General features: G+C 38.8%; 1 protein-coding gene and 1 long non-coding RNA gene across 9 annotated transcripts in view; one reads left to right on the top strand and one right to left on the bottom strand.

Annotated features, from left to right (window-relative positions):
- ENOX1 (ecto-NOX disulfide-thiol exchanger 1) overlaps window positions 1-23,959 on the top strand; it is a 356,911-nt gene that overhangs the window by 69,016 nt on the left and 263,936 nt on the right. For 7 of the 8 annotated variants that reach the window (XM_064408720.1, XM_064408719.1, XM_064408715.1 and 4 more), the window contains exon 2: window positions 3,958-4,034. The exons of the other annotated variant lie outside the window; for it this stretch is intronic. The gene's annotated coding sequence lies outside the window, so the exon portion shown is untranslated. The remainder of the gene's footprint in view (window positions 1-3,957; window positions 4,035-23,959) is intronic. 8 annotated transcript variants of the gene reach the window in all.
- On the bottom strand, window positions 13,402-14,347 carry LOC135293987 (uncharacterized). Its single transcript, XR_010356095.1, has 2 exons — window positions 14,089-14,347; window positions 13,402-13,945 (listed from the first exon to the last, which is right to left on the bottom strand). It is a non-coding gene; the product is annotated as an uncharacterized LOC135293987 (long non-coding RNA).

The raw sequence follows: 23,959 nt of genomic DNA, 5'->3' as shown, positions 1-23,959 counted from the left end.
GGCACTTCACAGTCCTCTTTCACACCTGCCTAGCCTTAAATGTAAGTGGTAAAGCCAAGATCCAGGAACTTTGCACTTTCTACTTTCTGATGCACACATACTGTGCCGTGTTCTCTTTCATGTGTTGTTTTTCCAGAGAAGAAAAAATTAGAGAAGTTCTGGTTATTTTTCCACAAGGTTCTTAAAAGGTGATTGTGGGTTTTAGCTTCTGTGACAAAACACAAGTGTATTTTTACACATTTTTTTTTCAAGTCAGTTAAGGAAAGGAGCTTTCAGTTCTCAGGAGGGATAAAGCTCTGAAAATGTTGATTTTTTCCATCAAAAATAATTTTAGCTTGTAAGCTATTCTTTCCTTATGTTGATGGAAAAAAAAAAGATCAAATTTATAGATCAATAATGTTGAAAACAGGAGCAGCAGCAATCGTCCTGGATGCATGTTGTTTTCTGGTGCACTTTCATATCTGAGCATTTCCTCATGCTGTAAATATCAGCCTGACTTGCACTCAGGCTTCAACCTCACATCAAGCAGCAGCAGAAAAAAAGAGAGGCTGTTTAAATGCAACAAGGCTTGGAAAAGCCAATTTTTTTGCAAGTGCCAGCATGTCAAAACACTGAAGGAAAATATTGAAGAGTACCAGTGTGCTTCCAGTTTGTTTTTTGCTGCATGTTTTTTCTATTGAATAATCACATCTTCCAGTGCCTAAAGCAGTAGTTCTTTGTATGTAATGTGTGCTTCAGGGCATTCAAGAAAAAAAAAAAAAAGATTGAAATTATCTGGAGGAAACGGAATCACTTTATTTCAAAGACAAATTAGATTGATCTATCTTATCATTCTCCATAGATTTCATAGGCATGTTACTCGTTGAAGTGGTATCAGGCATTTTATATATTATAGCAATTTGCATACATTCATTAAGCTGCACTTTGTGAAGCTCTCTGACAGGGGCATTTGATGAATCCTTCTGTGGACTGCATAGCTGCTTTATGTGGAGCAATCTGTTAAATCATGCCTTTGTCCTTCAGTTTGACAGAATCAGTAAGCGAAGCAGATGTTAATAACTGTGGGAGAGTTTGGGGTTTTTTGGTGTTTGCAGAATATGGGATAATATGTGAAGGGCATAGAATGTGTTTGTAAAAGCGACAGCTGGTGTTATTAAAGACAGAAAGTCTGCTACAAGTGAAAACTTTCTCTGGCATCTTGTAGCAACACCAGGAGGTTTTTTGGAACAGTCAGGTGGGTGGTCAATTCTAAAATAAACCCTGCTAATATTATGCACAGCAAATTGTGTGTTTGTACTTAACACACAATTGTTCTTATCTTTGGCTGCAAACATTCTGTCTCAGAGCTATCTCAGCCATGCAATAATTCATAACATTTCTCTGTAAATACGTCGTAAGAAATTCTCAGGTCAACAATCCCCTGGAATGTGTCTGTGAGAAATGTAATTTCATGCATTGTTGAATTAGTAGGGTTTTACACCTGGTCAGTTTGAAGGTTACCTTTATGACCCAAGTTTTGCAGGACCTGACATTTCAGTCCCTGGAATCTCTACCTATTGTCGAGGTCACTTGGCTGAAGATGTTTCAGCCAGGGAACGGCCTATATTTAGGTGGTTAAATGCTACATCTGATGGGTGGTAATTCCTGTCAAGGTGTGGTGAGATGAGTGCTTATTGTCAATTGCAGAGGCATTGCAAGTGAAGGTAAAATGGGCAGGCATAAATTGGGTAAGAAATGAAAGGGATAAATAAGAGGGAAAACAGATTAGGGGGTGCCTCAGGAGAGGCCAGCAGAGGTGGAGGTGCTGATCTCCTTTCCCTGGGGACCAGTGACAGGACTCAAGGACATGGAATGAAGTTGCAGGGAATTTAAGACTGGGCATTATGAAAGGGTGCTTCACTGAGTGGGTGGTCAGCCACTGGAGCAGGCTCCCCAAGGAAATAGTCACAGCACCAGGCTTGTCAGAATCCAAAGACTGTCCGGACAATGCTGGCAGTTATTTGGTCTAGTTTTAGGTAGTCCTGCAAGGAAGAGAGAGCTGGACTCAGTGATTCTTGGGTGTCTTTCAGTTGGAGATATTCTGTGATTCTGTGTGGAAAAAGTTGTTACAAGGCTAACTGATGAGGAATTTGAAAAAAGGAAGGACATTACCGTAGACAATAAAGGGTAAACTTTGACCACCTTCTGATCTTGCAGATTTTTATTGGTATTATCTAATAAGTAGCTCCCACTTATTTTAGAGGTGGTATTTTGCTGAGATTCACTTTAATGACATTCTCTTTGTGATTATGCATTATTGTGGAAATCTCTTTTGGGGAATTGAGTAGGAGGTGCAAAGGGTGGAGATGTAGTGATGTTACTCATGCCTGTGTGATTGAATCTGAGCTTCTGAGCCTGGCTTGTCTGCAGCTGACATCAACAGCAGGAATGTCTACACAGTGCATAGAATAAATAATCCTAGAAGTTGTCATATTTGTAGTGATTGCTTGAAAATATGTAGAGAAGACCAGTGAGGGATATCTGTTGTTCTTGCACATGAAAGTAGGCAGCAGCCACAAATCAATGAACTGTTCCTTTTGTAAGAAGAATTGGCAGAATCTTTCATGCTGTTGCTGCATAAAAATTTCTACTTCTTCTATTCCTCAAAGTGAGTCTATCTTTCTGTCTGATTATCTTGCAAAAAAATGAGCAGTGAAATAATTATCCATGCTGATATTTACATTTCATCTCTCTGCTTGAAAATTACCAGCTCACAGAAGGGAACAGAGGGAGTCCAGGACTCCTTGGGTGGGCTGATCCTTTGGAGAAGCAAATGTCTGCTCTTCAGCTGGGACACATAGGTGCTCCCAGCCAGGAGACCATTGGTGCATGGTGGGTGTAGATAATTTTGTAGCTGATTCCCTTTGCCTTCACAGGGAATTGTGTGGTAGGTACCACTAGGACAGTTACTGTGGAAAGGAAAGAGACAAGACTTTTTTAATATATGTTCTTAATTATCTTTAAGAGCTGTGCCTGTGTGGCAGTCTTGTGTGAAATAGTGTTTCTTGTTGCAGAATGCCAAGTTGCCAATAGTGCCACCAAAATACTCAATAGACTGTGTACTAATGATGGTGATTGTGCAGAACAGCGATCAGACCAAGTGCATTTGGACATATGAACTTTCTTCCCATTTTTTCTTTTTTTTTTTCTTTTCTCCTTTGTCCTTTCATTAGTCTATTGAGCCTATTTCTTTCTACTGCTGCATCTTCTTCCTTTTTGCTTTGTTAAGCACATCAGGTTTAATAAATGCATTATGCTCAGGGTCACTGTGTGAGAATAACCAGGAAAATTTACAGAGACTCTGGGACTAATTGTGATTAGGTGTTATATCTATCCTTGCAAGGATATACATCCAGAATTTCACACCTGTGACAGAACTGCCATGTTCAGCATTTTTTGGACATTAAAGAAATAATGTACTTAAGGATACCCTTGATTTTTCATGTGGTTTTCCTATTCATGTCACTGTTCTGCTGCAAGCTAAAGGCAGAATACTTCTTAAGTGTACATAAGGATGCTTGTGGTTTCCTAAATAATTTATATTTTCTTATATGCCACTGGCAGTTTTTCATACTCAATATGTTGTGTTTGTTTTTTTCATGATTGTAGCAAGATTAGTATTTGAAAATTTGGGGCTTTTTTTTTTAGTTTTCTGCTAATTTTGAACTTGTGTAGAAGTTGCTTCAAAATCTATACAATTATATACCTTAACTGTAATGTGCTATAAATTACCAGACCATCATTTTTATCACCCACAACATGCCTCAGGTGATGCAAAGCTTCAGAAGGACTGACTCGTGGGCTCATTTCTAGTAATTTTAGTAGTAATTTTGCACAATATATATATTTTTAATTTTATATGCTTAAGTCATATACTTTTAATGACTTTATATATATATATATTATCTTTTTTATCAGATCTTGGATTCTGAACTTGAAGCGGTTCTTCAAAATTATATGCTTCTTGAAACTCGGAAGGTATCTGCAATAAATAGGTACGTGTAATGGATACATTCATGCTTTGTGTTGGATGGTTTGAGCCGTGTGAGTTTTGTTGACAGTTTAATGCTGAGCTTCTTACAGCTCTTGATAAATCTCAGTTGCTGAGAGCGGGACGGTGTGATGGATCTTTGTAGGCTGAATTTTCAATAACACATGGTTATTGTAGGACAGAAATTTGGAAGGGTCTGATGTTCACAGTTCCTCAGAGATTAATGTTTAGCCAAACCCACAAACTTAACTTCAGAGTGAACAAAAAGGTGAGTCTCAACAAGCAAATAAGGAGATTTGAAGGTAAAATCAGTGAGAGGAAATGGCTCTTCTCTTGATCCCTCCCTACCTGAGGCTGTGCTTCATCTGGCTTTATATCTATGTTTCCTTTGGGGCTTTTTTGCAACTGTTGAAGGTAGTAAAGGTATGAATATAACTAAATGTGGGAAGGAAATGACTATAAAGGTTGAAAATTTGGGTACATTGAAGCTCCTGGAAATTTTCTTCTTAGGTGTTTCAGTGATGCTCACATCTTACTTCAATCATTTACAGAAAATATTCAGGCAATTTCAGAAATACATTCTTGCATATAACAAAGCAATTTTCAGGTGATTTCTTTTTTAAAAGTCAGGTCACACTTTATGGTTCTTGAAGCTCTGCTGAACTCCTAGCAATGGAGAAAGTTAAATGAGAGAAGATTTAGAAGTTCTTATTCTTTCCAAAGAGTTCATAGACCTAGGCAATTTTTTTGAGATTCAGTTCAGTTTGAAAGAGTGAAAGGTTTCTTGAATACTGGATGTAACAGCTGGACTTACCTTGATCTGTGTAAGAAACTTTGAAGAGATTTAAAAATGGGGAGGGGTTAAATGCTTATGCATGAAATTCACAAAAATGGATTTTTGCACTATGTTGCTTATTCTGTAAGGATTTGAATGGAACATATCTTCACAGTGTGCTTCACCTGTAGGTCCCAAGATATTTAGCAAAAGCTAGAGAAGAACCATTGTCTCCAATTTATGCATGGGGTCAAGTAACTGCTTGGATCACCTAATGTCCTACTGCTAGAACTCTTGGATGTTCAGACCTGTGTCCAGGCCTGTCAGAGGATCCCATAGGAAGTCTAACCATCCTTTCAGAGTGTTTGCAAAAGACCAATGTTTCCGATGTTTATGTTTTCCTCATATTTCTTATATCTATTGGCGTGCCCTTACTGCTCTCTTTTGTGATACATTTCATGACTCATTTCTTCTGCTTTGTTTTCTACTTTGCTTTCTTATTTTGCTTTCCTATGTTTTCTCCTCTTCTTAATTCATTTGCAGTCTCTGGAGATTAGCTGTAGTGAGACCTTACACAAGGAGGAGTTTCAGGAAAAAAAAATCATAGTGGAATGAGCTTCCCTTTTACTGCCTCTCTAGAGAGCCTGCTGTAAAAGGCAACTTGCTGTCATTCCTGTAAATTTTCTTCTGCAGCCAGCTCTGCTGGGTGTCCCCTTTGTGCCCTGTGAACATCTGTGTTGCAGCTTACGTCTGAACCCAACTGGAGAACAAATGTGTGAACCTGCTTCTTATTTTGAGCAGAAAGCTGCTGCTATTAGTAAGGCACACGGCCCTGGTTCACCTGTGACTTCTTAATCCCCAGCTGGGAGAGAACCAGCCGTCTGGATTCTCCCCTCCTGCCAGCCGTGCCCTTGTCCCCGGGGTAGCAAGTTTACCTGCTTTCCTCCAGACACTGTCCAGTGCCTGTCATTTTGCAGCATTCATTTTCTCCCTGAATTTTCCCCAAGGTGTCATGCAGGAAGGAAGGAAGGAGTGAGCACTGCAGGACTTTGTGACATAGCTTACTTTCTGCTGCTCCAGAAAACTTCTCCTTGCATGCACACAGTCATGCAGGCACCACCCTTCTGCATCAGCAAGAAATCATTAATCCTTGAAGTATTCAGGCTCCAGGGATGCTGGAGCAGAAGAGAAAGCTTCATTTGCTAGGCTGCACATAGGGCTTCCAGGAAAAGTTGACAAGGTTTCTGTGCCAGTTTTGGACACAGCACAAGACAGCTCACTAAGCATAAATCAGGAACTTAAATTCAAAAAGACTTGCTTTACCCAACTGTTCACTATAAAAGGAAAAAAAAAAAAAAAAACCCAACAAAAAGGGGTGAAGAAAAAGAAGCAGCAGTGCTGCCCAGTTTGCAGAAGTGCTATCCCACTTGGGTGTGCTCAGGAGTGCTTGAAGTGTATAGGTGGTGAACTGCAGTCTCCGTGGCATATGCGTGTCTCCAAGAGAAAAAGGAAATCTGTTGTGTCAAGCTGGCTTCAGCTTATGCTCTAAGGGCTGTTGTGACAAGCCTGGAAGGTGCAGGAACTTTTGTGAAAGATCAGGTGTGATAGCAGAGAGCGACTCTAAGACTTGGGGAGAGGAAGCTGGAGTATTTGAGGTCAGGCTAAGACAGCAGCCATCAGCAGGCAAGGGAACACAGCTGATTTAGCAAGAGCATGCACCAATTCAACAGCTTTCCTCAGATATTTGGGTTGGAGCAACTCAAAATTAGCAAATTCCTGGCTGACGTTGCTGAAAAGGCTACTGGACAACTTTGTTTTCCTTGTCATTACATGAGCTCCCTTGTGGTAGAAGGGTATGTGAGTTTCAGAGCTTTTCAAGCCAGGTTAGAAAAAGTTGGCCCCTTTCTTTCCAAAACTATCCATCAAGGCAGTCCCAATGCGCCCCAGACATCTCTGGGTGTGTGAATCCTGTGCAGGCAGTGGTCTCCCCTGTTCATTTTGTGAATGCATTTGTTATGGAGGGAAGGGCTGGTCTGGCTGATTGTATGGCTGTAAGTGCTGAACAGCAAAAATTTTTAAACAAAAAAATCTGGTCCTCTTTAAACATTGGCGGACAGATATCTGTCTTCCATCTGTGGCAGCCTCTGCCAAACAGCAGAAGAACTGCAAAGTTTGTGCTCTGAAACCTCAGAGGAATAACTGGCATGCTCCAACTTTTTTTTTTTTTTTTAAACTTCACACAAATCTGAAACATTAAACACAGAAAGAAATGCTAAATGTGACAAGCAGGCAGAAACTGGCAAGTTCAGCTGGAAGGGCTGTGCATTGAACAAAGCCCTGGCACAGGGCATGGAGCCCCTCACCCCTACTGCATGGTCGTTGCTGTCGAGTGACAGCCGGCAGTGGTCACCAGTTGTGGAGGCAGTCCTTTGGCTGTCCCCTCCTGTAGGGGCCAGGGAGCTGGCTGGTAGTCTTGAAGGCACGTATGGCTTGTAAGAGCCCTCCAGAGCTGCAGAGTGACTTACACCATGTTGAGATGTGACAACTGAAAGGGGGACACTGAATACATACTCTATACCAACTAAGCAAATTAGTTTTCTTTAAAGAAAAAGGAGGCATTCTGATCAAACAAAGAACTTTCAGATACAAACTGTCAGGAAATAGTCTGAATTCTGCACTGAGCTTTCTTAAAAACACAAGTATTTTACCTCTTTGGAAACACTTTCAAAAGGTCTTTTTGCTTAGTGGTGTTACCAGGAAAAAGTAATGCATGGATCTTCTATTCTGTAACCAGTAGGGAAGTAGTACTTCTGCCTTATCTGACCATGATTTGATAGAAAAGTTTCTCTGGACACATTGCTGGCTTATGTTCAGCTGGCTGTCAACCAGCACCCTGAGGTCCTTTTACATCAGGCAGCTTTCCAAACCATTTTTCCCAAAGCCTGTAGCATGGGGCTGTTGTGACACAAGAGCAGGACCCAGAACTTGGCCTTGTTGAACCTCATGCAATTGTTCTTGGCCCATCAATCCAGCCTGTCCAGATCCCTCTGCAGAGCCTTCCTGCCCTCCAGCAGATCACCATTCCCACCCAATTTAGTGTCCTCTGCAAGGAGACTGAGGGTGAACTTGATCCCCTTATCCAGACCATTGATAATGATATTAAATGGAACTGTTTAATCAATTAGACTGAGATATTTGGTCTGTTCTTGCTCTTACTTGAGACTGTGTCCAAAAAGGACTGTTTTCACTGGGCTTGAATCAGTCTCATGGAGCAGCTGGGAAATAAAGCAGGACTGTGCATCAGCCATTATGAACTGGGCAGTAGCAATTTGCTTTGGTTAAGGAAAGTGTCAGCTTTTAGCAGTTCCCTGTTAATTTTTAATTTGCTTCCCCATCTAGGCGCACTGTATTTTTAGTAATACGCACCTCTGCTGTGTTGTACCTTTTATCAATCAGAGTTATTTTGCTTTTCTGACTTGGCATGGTGTTGCATCTATTTGTCTCCTTTGACAGAGCTAGGAAAATGTGTGTTTACGATAGGTGATTACAAGGACAGCACTTTGGTACCTGGGAGCAACTTGTCCTAATTCACTGGAGCAGTTGTGGCCAAGTCCCACTGCTAAGCATGCTGTACACTACCCAGCAACACATGGTGTTAATAATTGAGGATGTCAATAATGGGTGACACAATTGTCAGACTTAAAAAATAAAGGACTAATAAGGAGCTTTGAAATAGTCTTGTTTGAGATTGGCTGCTGTTTGTTGCACCGTTAATTCTGAACAGGAGTTTAATTCAAAGTGCAAGAAAATGGAGGAAAATGAAGGTACTTCTGCTTAAATGGATTAATGAGTTTGAGTATGGAAGAAAGCAGCAGTCCCCTATGTGAGTGTGTTTTGTCCATGTTACGTTGCTCACCCAGCTGGGTGTCACCTGCATGGATCATTTCAGTAGACCTCCCAAACCTCCCCTGCAGAGTCACTGCCTGTCACTACATCCTGTGCATGCATGGGGCGTAGATGGTAAAATGTCCAAGTGGGATTTTTAACTTGAGCACTCAAGAAACCAATGCCAACAATGAAGAAAATGGATACAAGCTGCTGTTGGTTCTGTTATGTTTTTGCTTGAGGAAAATGTTTCCAAATTGGAGAGGCAGGTGCACACTAATGTGGTGCTTTTTGTGCAGATACTAATGATTCCTCCTGTGCATCCCAATGTGTGTCCCTGTTCACTATGCAAGGGTTGGATCTGGAATCCTACCCACACAGAAAGTGTGTGGTAGCCAAATGTAGCTACACGTGAACAAAGTATCCTTATTTTGTCAAGCTAAAATACTCAGCACAGAGTATCATAAATTGATCCCTGGAGTACAGACCTAGAATACAAACTGTAGTACTTTGAATGTATGTGTGTTATAATCGCATTGAACACTGTGCAGCAATTTGTATTGTATTACAGCTGACAAAGTATTTTACCTCCTAATAACTAGCTAGTGTAAATAATGTTGATATTTTCCCCATATTTATAATTACATTAATTGCTTTGTGTATTAATAACAGTTAAGTGTCAGAGCCCAAGCTGTAGCTGCCAGTAATCCACATGCAACTTGTTTGCATATTCAAACTACAAAACTGATGAGTAATTGCCATTATTGCTATTGCATATCACAGCTCAAATTTTGCACAGAAAAGCCCACTGTTACCTAAATATTGTAATGTTCAATATCAAATCTAGTGCTAATAGAATGTTTTCCAGAAATGAAGAGCAACCCTCTAACTGATCAGAAGACATCCAATGAAAAGTAAAGGAATAGTTCATTTTAGCTAGGAAATGTGATTTACTTCCAAATAAAGCTAAGTTTTGAAAAAAGATGTTTCCTGCTGTGGAAAGTAGCATTTTTCAGAGCCAAAGCTGGAACATCCATATGCAGTGCAATGTTTTTGTTTTGTAATGTGAGATAATTGGGCTAACGGAGTGTCACAAAGAAGCATTTGAGGATTGACTACATTTTTCAAACAGAAGCTATTTTTTGGGAAAGTTTCCAGAGAAATAATTGTTCTGCTTTGCTGTCTTGCGGACTTAAGCATTTTTATTCTTAGAGACAGCAAATAGAGATTTCAGGTAAATCTTGCTAAAACTTCAGTTGAAGAAAGTAACTTCTTCAGCTTCTAGGAAGTTTTTTTTTTTTTAGTTTTTTTGTTTGTTTTCCTCTTTGTTTTTTTTTTTTAAACTTTAGTTTTCTTTGTAGTTATGGTGCTTTGTGTTGAAATCCTTGTGGGAAGCCAACATTTAATACAGTTGATGGTTTTGAAATTTTGCAAACCACTAGCATTTGTGAGGGCAACAGAGTGAAGAGTCAGTTCCAACTTAATATTGCAGATGTACACTGAATTATCCAGGGAAGAGCAAAGGTTGATTAAATTCACAAAATAAGGTGATTCACAGTTTTCTAAATATGTCACTCAGCCTAAAATTAACTCAATTATTTACCAGTCACACACATGCTAATGAATCCTGACAATCTCAATTGACCTGCTGCGATGAACTTTGCTGTCACCTAATATTATTCCCTCTGTATTTTCACTGAAAAGAGTGATTGTAGCATTTATCACATGCAAAACAAAAAAATGCTTGAGGATCATATTATTTTTTAATATTTGCTACTCCAGGGCACTAGTAAATTAATTACATTTAATTAGAGGCACTTCTTTTTTTTTGAAAGTGTTTCCTAAAGTTTAGTCCCACAGAGATTTTACATGTGATAGTGGCTGCTTCTAAGGCAGCATCAATGATACAATTTGAGAAATAAAGTTAAGCTTATCTTTTCATGCAAAATGTGACAAAATTATAGCACTTTGACTAATATGGTAAATAAGATTTATTATGATTGCTAAAATTAGAATCACCTTGGAATGCCATTTTTGGCATTTAGTGTTACCAGTAGCTATAAGAAATTTATAAGTTAGCCAAAATAGTACATGCGTTTATCTACTTCCTTACTGAATACAGAAATATGCAATTTAAATAAAAATGTGATTATTCTGGATTTGTACTTGAGTTATGGGTAAATCTCTAAAAGGCTGCCCTGGATTATGAAACAGTATCTCTCTTTCTCTTTCCAAGGTTTTTGCCTCAAAGCTTTACAGAATCCTGGATGAAAATCAACATTGATCCATAAAATGGACATCACTGTAGCATCCACATGGGTAGGGCACAGCAGCTGAAAAGATTTCTGGCCTGCGGTTATTTCTGTCAGGAAAATGGAGATAGATAAGATACAGATATATAGTATTTAAAGCTGCTGGGCAATGCTAGGCTACTTGCAGACAGCTGCATGTTCAGCCTCTTTTGCTAGAATGGTTAAGTGGCTAATTAAGTGGACAAGTCAGGTCTCAGCATACCCTCAGGGAGAAGACTGCTGTGTCCCAGCCTCCTGTGAAAGTTTTGGGAGAGATGGGTTTGAAGCTGCAGCAATCTCATTGTGAGTTGTGGTGGTGGCTGTGAGGTGGGGCTGCTAGAACCCATTTTACAGGATTTTACTCAGTGGCTGCCAACCAGAGAAACAGAAAAAGTTAAAAAAACCCCGAAAATTTCTGAAAACTGAAACTACAGCATCATATTTAATTGCATTTTTTTCTAGGTAGTTCCAAATTGTTAATGAATTTGTTTAGAAAGGTGCTTGCTCGATGTTTCGGGGTATTTTTTAATATTTTCCATGATTTTCATACTTGATTCATTCAGTGACATCAGCTATGGTGACCAAACAGCTGTTTCCGTGGTGACAAATTGCAGTGTTACAAGCATGCTTGTATGAATCAGGTAAGAAAAACAGATCAACTATAAAAGGAGAAAATTTGCTTGCAAAAATAAACCAGAAATATTTGCTGAAAGTTTTCTGGAGAATGGCTTGGAAATCTGAAAATGATTTTAACATAGGTGAGTCTTCAGTTCATCCAAAAATTCCAGCATGGCTGGTTTTATAGTGAAGCACAAAGGGATCTGTCAACATCTGGTGATGGCAGCCACATGGAGAATGCTTTAAGTAGATAAGTAACTTCATAAGATGTGTGAATTAATTCAACTGCAATAAAAAAAAAATCTATAGCTTCTTGCTCGTCCTCTAAAGTATGACAGCCAGCATCACAGCTCATTGTGATTAAGGTCTATCTCTCTAATAAATTGCATCTTAAAAGAATCTTGAATGCTTTTGTTATGTCACAGATACAGTTCTGATTCCACAGGGGTGTAAGCCAGGACTTGACCATTGAAAATTAAAATGATGGAGCTGCATCAGGCTTCTGTAAACACAGGGAAAGGTGACTTGTCGTCTCTATATGTAAAAGGGACGAAATTAAGGACACCCCAAATTGTATGTTATATGGTATACTGTACTGTCATGGATTAAAATGTATTTTGGGGTACATGGTAGTAATGCCAAAAAGACCCTGGATATATCCAGTGACAGTATGAATTAATTCCATTCCCGTCATGACAACTCTCAGTGGGAATATTGTGCTTTGGCTGGGCTCAGACGTTATTTCCAATAAGTATGGAAATAATGGCTCACAGTGCTGCAAAGTGCTAGGAGATCTCCAGGGAAATCTCATCAGATAATGTGATAGGTTTGAAATTAATTCGTGTCCCAACTGTATTTACACAATGTACAGTTGTCTCTCTGACGACTTATAAGGAAAGGTAAATGCAACCATCCTAAATCAGTGCAGGGACTTGCTGCAATATGCGCTCTTGGTAGACTTTAGGTATTTTTCTGAGTTGTACAGAAAGTCCAGACAACTCAGAAAATGGTTATATAACTTTCTTACACTGCAGACTTTTTGTTGTCTTGTTTGTCACCTCATTGTGCCACATTATCATCTTCTTTGCATTTCTTCTTCCCTCCAGTTCAGTAGACATGAATTTTCAAATTGTTCTTTCAAAAATCTGAAAGGAAAAAAAAACTGTTGAGAAATTCTTGCTTCTGGTGTAGGTGTGACCCAGCTATAAATTTATACATCGATATATACATACACCTGTCATTCCTAGATTTATTTTTGGTGAAGCCTCCTTTATGGCACTGTCCTGGCCTCTTTGCAGGCTGGTTTGGGATTGTGCCAGGCTTTGCCTGGTCAGCTGTGCAGAACTGTGTCATGTTAGGCCAAAGAAGCAAGGGATTATCATCCATGGAAGAATGTACATAGCTTCACCATATTTATAAGTAGTGAATGTCTCAAGAAGAATATGACAAATTTGCAAGCCCATCAGTTGAGTTTCTTGAATTGAGCCTCATCTGGGAGCCATAAGCTAAAAGCTCAAATATGGATCCTTGTAAGATTTGAAGTGTGCAGAAAATATGTTCTCTAGTGAAGAAATCTTTAAAGGACTAGGAGAGGAGTGGTCTTCTTCAGAGATATGCTTCTACCTTCAAGTTTGAATACCAGGGCTGAGTGTTTTTGGAGGCCTGGGGCAAAAGGGAAGTTAGAACCACATACGACGTGCAAGGGCTGCAAGCCTGAACTAGAGCTTTACTTTTTTTAAAACTCCGTGGCTTCTGACATTGCTTTTGAGAACATGGAAATAAAATACACATAATACTGTGCATACTGCAGCTTCTCTCTCATCTTCTCTCACTGGTTTTACTTTGTTTGTATCTGGCTTCCACTTTTAGCTTCAAGTCTTTCCTTCCTTCCCATTGTAAGAGAAGGTATTTTCTTCTCCAAAAGGTATTTTCTTTGTTCCTTTGTAGATTCTTTGGTTTCCTCAAAGATTCAGTGACACAGAGAAGAACCCCTAGGATCCTTTCTGTTGACTTTTCTTCCTTGCCTTTTCTTTTCTTCTTTGACTGTCTACAGTCTTCTAGTTATTTTTTTCCTTATTTTATGTGCTTGCATTCACTCTTAAGAAAATTCAGTTCTCCTCTTCATTCCTATAGCCATCAGATGTGGCAGGAAAAGGATTGATCAGGCAACCTAATTTCTGTCTCTGCAGATTGGTTACATTGATGGAAACATTTGGTACAATGGTTTTGGTTTGCTATAAACTCTAATTCTACTTAAAGCTTCTTCTCCCCCTTCATTTTGATAGGATCAGTGCATCAGCAGTCGCATCTGGCACTGGAGTCTCAATGCAGTAGATACCAGGCTGCCTTTCATTAATCATATAGAAGAGAAAACAATAGAAAATCAAAATAATAATTTATTTCCTCTATTACTAATTCTTCCTGATTCCAGTTGTCTTTATCACTTATCAAACACATCTAACTACATATTAGAATCTCCTCCATTTTACCTGATAGGTACAAATACAGCCTCCTTTATTTCTACTTCTTGCTACCATGGTAGCTATATTTTCTATGTAATTAGGAATTGTATTTTTCCCTTATAAGCATTTGGGGAGGAGAAGGGACTGTGTAGTTCTTTACTCTTCTTTAATTTGCTGAGCCAAAGTAGTTGGGATGGGACATGCACCATCCAAAGAACCGTTCACTAAATTCCGATCAATCAGTCAGTGAGATGACCAAAAGTGAAACAGATTGCTGATGTGCCTGCTGCTGACAGCACAAACACAAGATAGTGATGTTGCAGCAAGAGGGTCTGCGGAATCATTATGACTGGTACTGATGTATGAGAGGGAAAGAAATCAGAGTGTTTCAGTGTTGGGTTTGTAAGTGGCAGTCTAGAGAAAAACAGTGGTTTTCATATGAGTAGTTTGGGTATTTTTAAACTTTTTATGCCAAGAAATTAATAATTTTAGTACCTTTCTTAATGCTTTCTGAAGCATTGAAAATACGAACCTGAACAGTGTATGGTGCTTTAAAATTGTGTTTAGCATAGAGGTATTTATCTATTTGTCATGAAGAAGGAAAATTAATAGTCTTCTTTGTGCACTGAAACTTTTATACTGAATGTTTTCTGAAATTTCATTATGTAGAAGCCCTATGGAAGCTGTGCTGTCCAAAACATTTTTCTTTTAATGTACTGTTATGTGTGCTTGTTCAAACAAAGAAATGCTTATCTGTTGAAAAGATAGCAGTGATAAATTACTTCAGCTTTCATGCTTACCTACTGTTTTCCATTTGGCATTAAATTCCTAGTTGAATCCCAGAGGCAGATACATCTGAATTCAAAAAGTTACCTTGCTGCCTTTTTTTTTTTAGCCAGCCCCTGTGTCCTGATGATAAAAAAAGGAAATTTAGTCATCTAAACCATCCTTGTATAGTTTTAATCCCACTAGATGTGAAAAGGATTGCAATTTTTACAATTTTCTCTGAACTGTATTAATTTTCAGAGGCTGTACAGGACCTCTACCTTTAGTGTCACAACAACAGCACTTTAGATATCAACAGTTTAAATATCAATTTAATTCAAATAGCATGCAAATTGAGCTTTCTATACTTACCCTATCTCATTATGGATAATGCTGCATATGCTGTGTTAATCCTTTTGAAAAATTGACTCCTGAATAACTTTCTTTTACTACTATAAATCATATCTTCATGATATTTTTTTTCCTGTCATTGACTTTTAAGTTCAAGGGTCTGTTTTACTTTCATCAGAAAACAAATTTCTCTCTGTGCTTAGCATGAAATATCTGGGCTCGTGTTTTCCATTTTAATGGAAGTTCATCACTCTCCCCTGCCTTCTCCTCACTGAATAAGTGATACTTATGCAATGCACAGGTGGAGCATACAAAAACAGAAGAGTAACAAAACAGTTTAAGAAGCTAAAAGGTAACATGACGTAAATCAGCTGTATTAGCATATCTGAATGTGTAAGAAAAAAGTAATTGTGAACTCTTGCCTCATTTGCCAATCTTTACCATGCATTAGTTGATAGAATAATTGTTATTTCCAAAATACCAACACTGGCTCTTAAGCAGGAGATGTTGTCTGTCCTAGCTGACTCTTCAGATGTTTGTCTTAATCTGCATTTTCGCTGATCCGTGTCGCTTGCCCTCTGAAGGACTGTAGACATCTGCTTGCCAAAGAGGTGAAGTTTCTCACACTGCTTAAGGAGGAGAATTTCCTGCCCTGGGATGAACAAACATGCACTTGACCAAACCCTCAGCATCAATGTGTGACAGTTTCTCTCTGATGATACATGTACTAAAATAGAATAGTTTGGTGGGAAGGCACATACAAAAGTTGAACTGAAAAGTTGGTACTGTGCAACAAAAACCAAGATATGGAACATCTCCTTTTGTAAGGTAAAATTCTGCTAGGCTCAATAAACTACTCATTGTTAGAATTATTATTAACACCACTACTATTATTATTTTTGGACTCCAGCTGGGTCCTCTGCATTCCTAAAAGGATTATTTTTAGTGTAAAATCCTACTAGGAAAGGTGCACTTTTAAATAATGAAAGTCAAGGACGTTTAGCATCTTGCAGAGCTGGCTCTACAGCAAAGGCAATATTACTGTTACTTCAGGGCCATCAAAATTCAAGCCCTTCACAGGTGGAAGTGCTGTCTGAAAAAATGATTTTGAAAATGCTACTTCACATTAAAAGTAGCTGGAAAAAATTGTCCCCAGGATGGTATTATCTGTATGTAGCCAGTAGTTTAACAAGGAGCTCTTCCAGACATATTCCTGCTCTTTTGAAACAAAATCTGTTTTCTGGAGTACATTAGCCTGCAGAGGAGAAGAAACAGGGAAGCTATTAATATGTTTTCCCATTTAACCACAAATGCTCCTAACTCTCACTGAGAATATAGATAGTTCTCTTTTGGCAAGCAAATGCCTGTTAAGGGCACTTTGCTGGATGCATTTGTGCTATTCTCTAATCTTGGTAGTCTGCACAAATGGGCACAATCCCCAGAAAAATGACAGCAGGTGTAGATTAATTAAATACAAGAGCTGCTCTGGCTTTTTAGGTAGAAGGAGAGAGCATGCAGATCACCTCCTGCTAATGGCATGGTTGACTTTCTTTGTTAATTATTCCAGCCCTGCAGTTCTTCGCTTTGGTGAGGGCAGGTTTTTGGTAGTGGGATTTATAATTAGTGGTATTTGGCCAGGGAATACCCTCCAAGTTAACAGAGTCAGAGTGCTGCAATTATTTTTTCCCAATGGAAATATATATGTTTGCATATATGTGTTTGGTTTGTTGATAGTATTTAGACTGGGTAATTTGAAATGTGAACGAAGCAGGTAAGATGTATTTTGTGGAGTCTGAGATCATCTTTCTTGTGGAAAATCTTTCTGAAATTATTGCGTGGTTAGTAGGATTCAATCCATGCTACAGATAAAAGAGGCTGCTGTTTAAAAATATTTTGATGAAGCACAGACACTGTCACGTCTACATGGTATGGTGGATTTCTTTGTGCTTGGAAAGTCCTCCAAGCCTGTTGAAGACAAGCAAATAACCTCAACTTTTTTACGCTTCCCCTTTCTCTCTCTCTTTGTCTTTCCTCTGTATTGCCAGTATTGTAAAAATGCAAAAGTCTTTGGCATGCCTTCATGCATAGTACAACTCAATGTGAAAGTTTTGTGATGATGAAATCATCAAGAGAAAGCAAAAAATCAATTTAGCTATATTGTTATTACCATATTTTTAATAAGTTAACCTTTGGAGACCAGAGTTTCAGTGGACTGATGATGCATCACAGCAGTGAAGCAAGTGCTTCTTTGAGATAGTCATAGGGAAACAAAATATTCTGCCATCAGGCTCTTGCCCTCCTCCTCCCCCATTCCTAACAGCAGCACAATGTTTGCTGTTGTTAGTGGCCACCTGCTTCCCTTCAAATCCTCCTCACGCAAAACACAGTCATTTCAGAACAGTCATTATACGTTTGGAAACAGCAAAGCAACTCTCCAAACCCCACTGATTGTGTTGTATAGCAACTCCACTGTATGCCATTTCTGCTGCTTGGAAGGCTGGTAGCTGCTTGGCAAGCTAAAGAAGAAGCTTCTTCCCAATAACAGTGTTTTTTCTTTTGTCCCGGAGTGTGGTATTATTTTTCTAGTGGTATGATTAGGAAAGAAAATATATACAAAGCTTAAGAAATATTCCAATGTATTTATAATACAGTATTATGGTGGGAATTAAATAAAGTCACTCAAGTGCTTGAGTTCATTCAAGTACTTTGGGGGCTTTTAAAAAGAAATAATTGTTGCATAGAAAGTCTTGCCTGAATAGCAATTATTTGATTAAAAGAATACTGGCCCAGGTCGTGTGCTTGGCTTTCTATGAGCTTAACCATGCAATCATTTTTATTGCCATTGCTGAACCTAGATGGGTTTAAATAGGGCTTCTCCCACGTAGGTTCTTTAATGACACATTTAAGGAAGAGAGCACAAGTAAAATGAAATGAAATCCCGAACCCACATCTCAAGGAAGAGGGTGGGACGGGGTGTGAAAGGAACCCTGGAGCTGTCGGGAACGGCAGGAGCAGCATTACGCAGCAAGGAGACCAGAGAGCTGGAGTCTTTCTGAGGATGGAAAAACAACATTCTTCCTGCTGAGCATCCTTTGCTTTGACTGGATGCAGATGACATTCTCTCTGAACCTAGTGCTGCCTACAACAATGCTTCTAAATGCAGCTGGCACCTGTTCCCGCTGCCTACAAGCAGTTATAGAAAGCAAGCTGGGTTTCTAGGTTTTCCTAGACCCACACTACCTAAGAAATACAATTTCTTAACTGTACATAAGGAGAATAAAAACAAGATAAATGGAAAAGTCATGCTAAGATCTTTGTAAAACTTGAAAAAACTTGTATTCTGTCAGTTGAAATCTGAAGTGGTGAGAAGGAATGACATATTGCATTGTGGCAGATCTCAACAGGGATTGAGAAAGGGTGAGCCTGTAACACTCTAGGCAAAGCTTCGTGCACCTGGAAACATTCTTGTTTTGCAAAGTGAATAGCAGCTGATTGTTAAAGCATGATTGCTTCTGATGGAAGGAAAAATGGCTAAAACTCTAAAATGAAATATAGTAGAAAGTAAGTTTTAGGAAGATTTCTGTCTGCAAAAGCCTTGTGCTATAAAATTCCTCTTGCCAAGAAAGGAAGAAGGACTCGACAGATAAAAAAATAGTAACAAACAAGAACAGCTTTCCCAGAGGTGATGGAAATATGCTCAAAGCAATGATGCAAGCCCTCAGTGGTGATGGGTGTGTTGCCTGTATCTTTGCCTTCCAAGGAAGTGCAGAAATACTCAGTGCATCCTTAATAGTCTGGAGAGGCTTGGCAAGAATTGTCACTGAGTATTTATTTGAAATGTAGTTGCAGGGAAGTGTGAAGCAGATATTCATTTAATCTCAAGAGTACAGAAAGATGTGAAAAAAAACACCCAAAACAACTCAGAGGTGCAATTATTTACCTTAAGGCATCTGATTTTTACAGGTTAAAAGAAAATAGATCTGTTTCTTGTCTACTGCTATTGGAAATTTTGCAGGGTTTATATAGAAAGTATTCTGGCTTTCATTAAATACATATCTTTAAACAACTTATAACAGTATTCTGAAGGATTACCACAGTAGTCTGTTCGTGTTGACATTAAGTGATAGTGTCTAAGAAGCTGCCACCATAACTCCCTGTTATTAGTGTTCTGTCACGTATTTGTATCGGGTCACTCCTGTACTTGGCATGTCCTGAAATGGTTGCAAGATTCTTGATCTGAAAGGAAAATATGTGAAATTACTGGGGGTTTTTTTCAGTACTGGTTGGGGGAAAGAAATCATTGTTCCAAGTTCCTTTCTGGTATTTAGGAAGAAATGGATTGAAAAGACAAAAAGAAACTCAGTTCTCCAGGAGCAAGTCCGAAGATACCAGAGAAGGCCATGTTGTTCTTTTAGTTTCACACCCAGTTTTCAAAACAGCTTGATAAATTCAGAAGTAAGGGCTTTTTTTTTGTTACAATAAACATATAGTTAAAAAAAAAACCCAAAACCTAAAGTAAAAATGTAATGGATTATGCCTGCCCATCATCAATAGATGGTTCTATGAACAGGAAAAGATATTAAAGAAAAAAACAGTATGAGTACTATAACTTATATTGAAATTTCAGCACCACAGGTCTGCATAAAATCAATGAGTTTAAGCCATTCAGCCTCAGCTGTTAAGGATTTTAATGAGTCCATTCGCTTTGTAGATATTCTGAGTTAGTACAAACTATTTCCTTTACATTCCTTTCACGCGCCCAAGAGATTCGACATTCCTGGAGAAGATGTTGAACAAAGACAGGGTTTCTAGCAGAGAATAATCTGGCCATTTGCTTTGGACATCAGGCAATAAGGTTCTGATGGTTGTTATTAGATTACCCCTATTCAGAATATTAAACAAGGTTAAAACTCGAGTTATTTTTTACATCTAGATACTGTGACTCAGTGGGAAATGGGTATGATTATTTTGGGATAGAATTTGACCTAAATTTGTTTCTTGGTTAGATTTGTATACTGACCTCTTATTTTTGAGATCTCTGAACTACTATCTCTTCTATGGTCTGAAAAAATTGCTGACTTGATTAGTGCTAATAATTTAAATTTCAATATCTGACATTTCTTTGCTGATCTGCTTTGTCTGTACTGACACCAGTCAATACTAGTGTCTCAGTAATTTCAGACTACATCTGAAAGGAGAAGAACAAGAATTTGGAGTGGTGGGAAGTAGCTGGAACTGGACTTCAGGCTTGTCAATAGAGTGAAGGAGAAAATGTGTTTGAATGATGTTCAGATGCAGCTGTTGTTTCACCTTCATCGTCATTATGATGTGCATGAAGAGTAGAAGAGGTGGAGAGAGAGGTCACTCAAAGGGAAAAAGAAACCAAGGGGAAAAGTAGAAAAGCATAGCGTGGAGCAAGGTTGGGAGAATAGGTAGAACAAGTGTGCCAAGAGCAGGATAAAAACACCAGAGGAAATGTGGTAAAGCCCCTTCCAAGCACTCTGAATCTCTGCTCAGTCCTTCAAGGCATCTTTCTCCAGGCTAGCAATTACATCTAGCTGGCTTGAGGAGTTCCAGGTAGGAATGAAGATATAATGGCAAAGACTTTAGCTTGGCTGTTCAGGGATCCCAGGAAAATATTTTGGATGTTGTCATGCTGATATCTGTGTTACTTTGTTGTTACAACCCATGCCATCCAGGAAAAATAGACTAAGGCAGTGCAGTAATGTCTCAGCGCTACAAATGCACCTTTGTTCTCTCCTCCTTTCCACCATTTGCTCCCCATTGCCCAAAGGCTTTTTATCCTCTGCTTCTTCTACCAGATAAAGGTCCTTGACAAAATATGTAGGAAGGCAGACTTGCTGAAGCAAATTCTTGATCTGACATCAATCCAGCTTCAAATTTGCATATGAAAATGTAATAGGGTAATTTATCACCTTTATTCAGATAAGGAGATAAAATTGCAGGCAGTTAACAACCTTCATTTGTATGTTGAAAGTTAGAGGGAAGTTAGGCAGTTGGATAGCAGCACCTTTCCTTTTCTGATGTGGATTACCCAGAGGGAGTAATCATCATTCATAGTTTTCCACTGGCAATTTTACCTGATACTGGCAGGTAAATCACAGAGCAGAGCATGGTGCTATCCTCTAGCTTTGATACTTTCAATTGTAGCAGGTCTTCAGCAAACATCCAGTAGAACCCATGTAGGACTTTCAGCATAGCTTTTAAAAGTAACTAAGGAGTTTGAAAACACTGTGCTCTATATGAGAGCAAACAATAACGTGAGTGTAGAGGAGTTTTCATTAAGATTGTTTGTGACCTATGAGCAAAATAAAGGGGAGGACAAGACAGGCTTTCCTAGTGATTTACTTTCTATGCCTATGAATCATGGGTTTTTTCCCTCTGTTATTGTGATTGCATTTTTTTTTTCCTCAGCACTGCTCACCCTGTCATTATGGGTAGAAAATGTAAAGGGATTGTGATATTTTCTCAGCAGTGATGAAAGGAACAGGACACTTCAAGGACATGCTATAAAAGTTGTTAGGACTTCAAGATGCTGTAGCTTCTTCATCTGAAAGCACTGTGTATGATCCGTATTGGATTAATGTGACTCATGCTGAAGGATGCTGGCTTTACCGTAAGCTATATTGATCTCGCATATTTACTTTTTAACTTACCAATTACATTAATTTCCCTATTTTTCCCCAGCATTTCTGGGTGAGTACACTTTTGAGGCTGTAAATCCCAGGGGAAGTAGCCAGGCAGTTCATGTTGGCAAAGAATCTGGCAAAAGACATTGCTTAAATATTTGCCAAGAGCAACAGAGGCTTGTTTAAAAAATAACTGTATGTTTCAGCTATTGTCTTAAGGGGCTTATTGGAAGAGAGCAAATACAGGCACAAAATTTTGAAATTTTTATAAAGCTCTCAAAATATTAAGGAGTATTTGCAAGATAGTACAAATTAAATATATTTTAGTGTGGTTTGATGTGGGTTGGCTTTTTCTCTATTTTTGGTCAAGAGGAAGGGAAGAGAAAAGCAGGAGGGGCTGTGTGCTGCGCAGTCAGTGAGAAACCTTGGAACTGGAAAGTAGAAAATGAAAAACAGCAGATGTGAAACAGTGGTTTCTGACTTCCTTCTTATGAGCACAAATGTATCAACTTAATAACATAATTTAAAACCCCTCTTTTTGGGCCATTGAAGTAAAGAAGGTGGAAATAATTAGTAGCAGTCAAAACAAATCCACAACAAGTCATTTGTTCTTGGTGAAACATTTCTCCATATTGCTTTAGGGATTCTATCTGTCCAGACAACGTATTCCCCAGACATAAAGGAACACTTCTGACATTGTGTAAGGTTTCCATGCAAGACTATAATGTGGACATGGCTTTGTCACAAAGGACAAATGTTCCTCACAATGTGCAGCAGAGCTCTTTGCTAAATGAATGGAAAGATGGAAGCTCCAGTTATACACCACACTGCAGTCATAGTTCTATTAAAATATAATAATTTTAATCCAATTATACCAACAGGTCAGAAAATTGGTGGGCTTTCATACTGGTGATATTGTGTGAAGTATTAGTTGAGCTATGCAGCCAAATAACTGGAGAGGATTTATTTATGACACTTACTAGTGTTTTTCAGAACATCAAAGACCTAGCCAGCAGATTATGCAGCAGATGTATTACATGAAGTAGAATTGATTGTGATTTCCTGGATATTTGGGGATTTTGTAAAAAGGGAGAGCATAATTATTGAATAACTTCTACTACAGCTCTCACAGTTTTTTTGTTCTGCTTTGTTCCTCCCTCCCATACTAGTTACCTTGATCTGGTAGAATATTAATTTTCCCTTAATAGAAGCTCTTCTCTTGTGGAGAAGAATCATCAAATCCTAATTAGCTCAGCACACTTAACATTGTGCTACCAAATATGTGATCTGTCTAAAGGTGGATTGGTTTATCTCAAGGTTCGTGTTTTGAGCTCATGCAGCCTGAGTAGTGCTTTTCTTCAAGAGGGGCTCAGGCAGTAGGAGGGTACAAATCTTCTCAAGCTGTGCAAGAGTGGCAGGAAACATGGGCTATTACCAACACAGCAAATGCTGGTCACTCGCAGGTGGGTTGAAGGATATTTTCAATTTGTTAAAATATCTGCAGGCAGTCAGAAGCATTCTAATTTTTGCAGTGCTGTTTTCTTAACTGAAAGAACCTAAAGAAATTTTTACATAAGAGCCGCAGCATGAGCTCTCAGCTCTTTTGAAGACAGCAGCTACAGTGGATGAAGTTTGTGAGGGGTTGAGGTGGACATTATAGCACACTTAACCCACCCTTATTGCTTTTCCATGGTGTGCCAAGACAATACTATAAATATCAACCACCTCCAAAGTGGATAAGCTTCTGTGCTGGAGTGTGAGGGTGGACATGACAGGTGAAGAAAATAAAGGCAGAAAATAAATGCAGTTATTTGGTGTCTACACCACGTGCCAGCACCACTGACATCAATAGGATCTCTCCCTTTTTTACCAGCAGCAGTGTGAGTTTTGTGGCATCCGAGTACTACACGACTTCAGGAGACTTGTGGCAGATTTCTGAGAAAGTCTCAGAAACTGAGATTAGTTTAGGTCTTCTATGAAAAATCCACTAAACCAAAAGACACCATTTGGGAGAAAAATTTTGTGATGTTCGGAGTGGTGGGCTCCCTTCTGATAGCACTGAGTATGGTAACAGATACTGCTCTGTTATCTGACACATTTAGTTCAGATTAAAGCATTACACAAGTGTGAAA

The sequence above is a fragment of the Passer domesticus genome, chromosome 2 (genome assembly GCF_036417665.1).
Source record: "Passer domesticus isolate bPasDom1 chromosome 2, bPasDom1.hap1, whole genome shotgun sequence".
Classification (NCBI taxonomy): Eukaryota; Metazoa; Chordata; class Aves; order Passeriformes; family Passeridae; genus Passer; species Passer domesticus.
The sequence above is the reverse complement of the archived record's forward strand: the minus strand, read 5'-3'. Positions and strand labels throughout refer to the sequence as shown.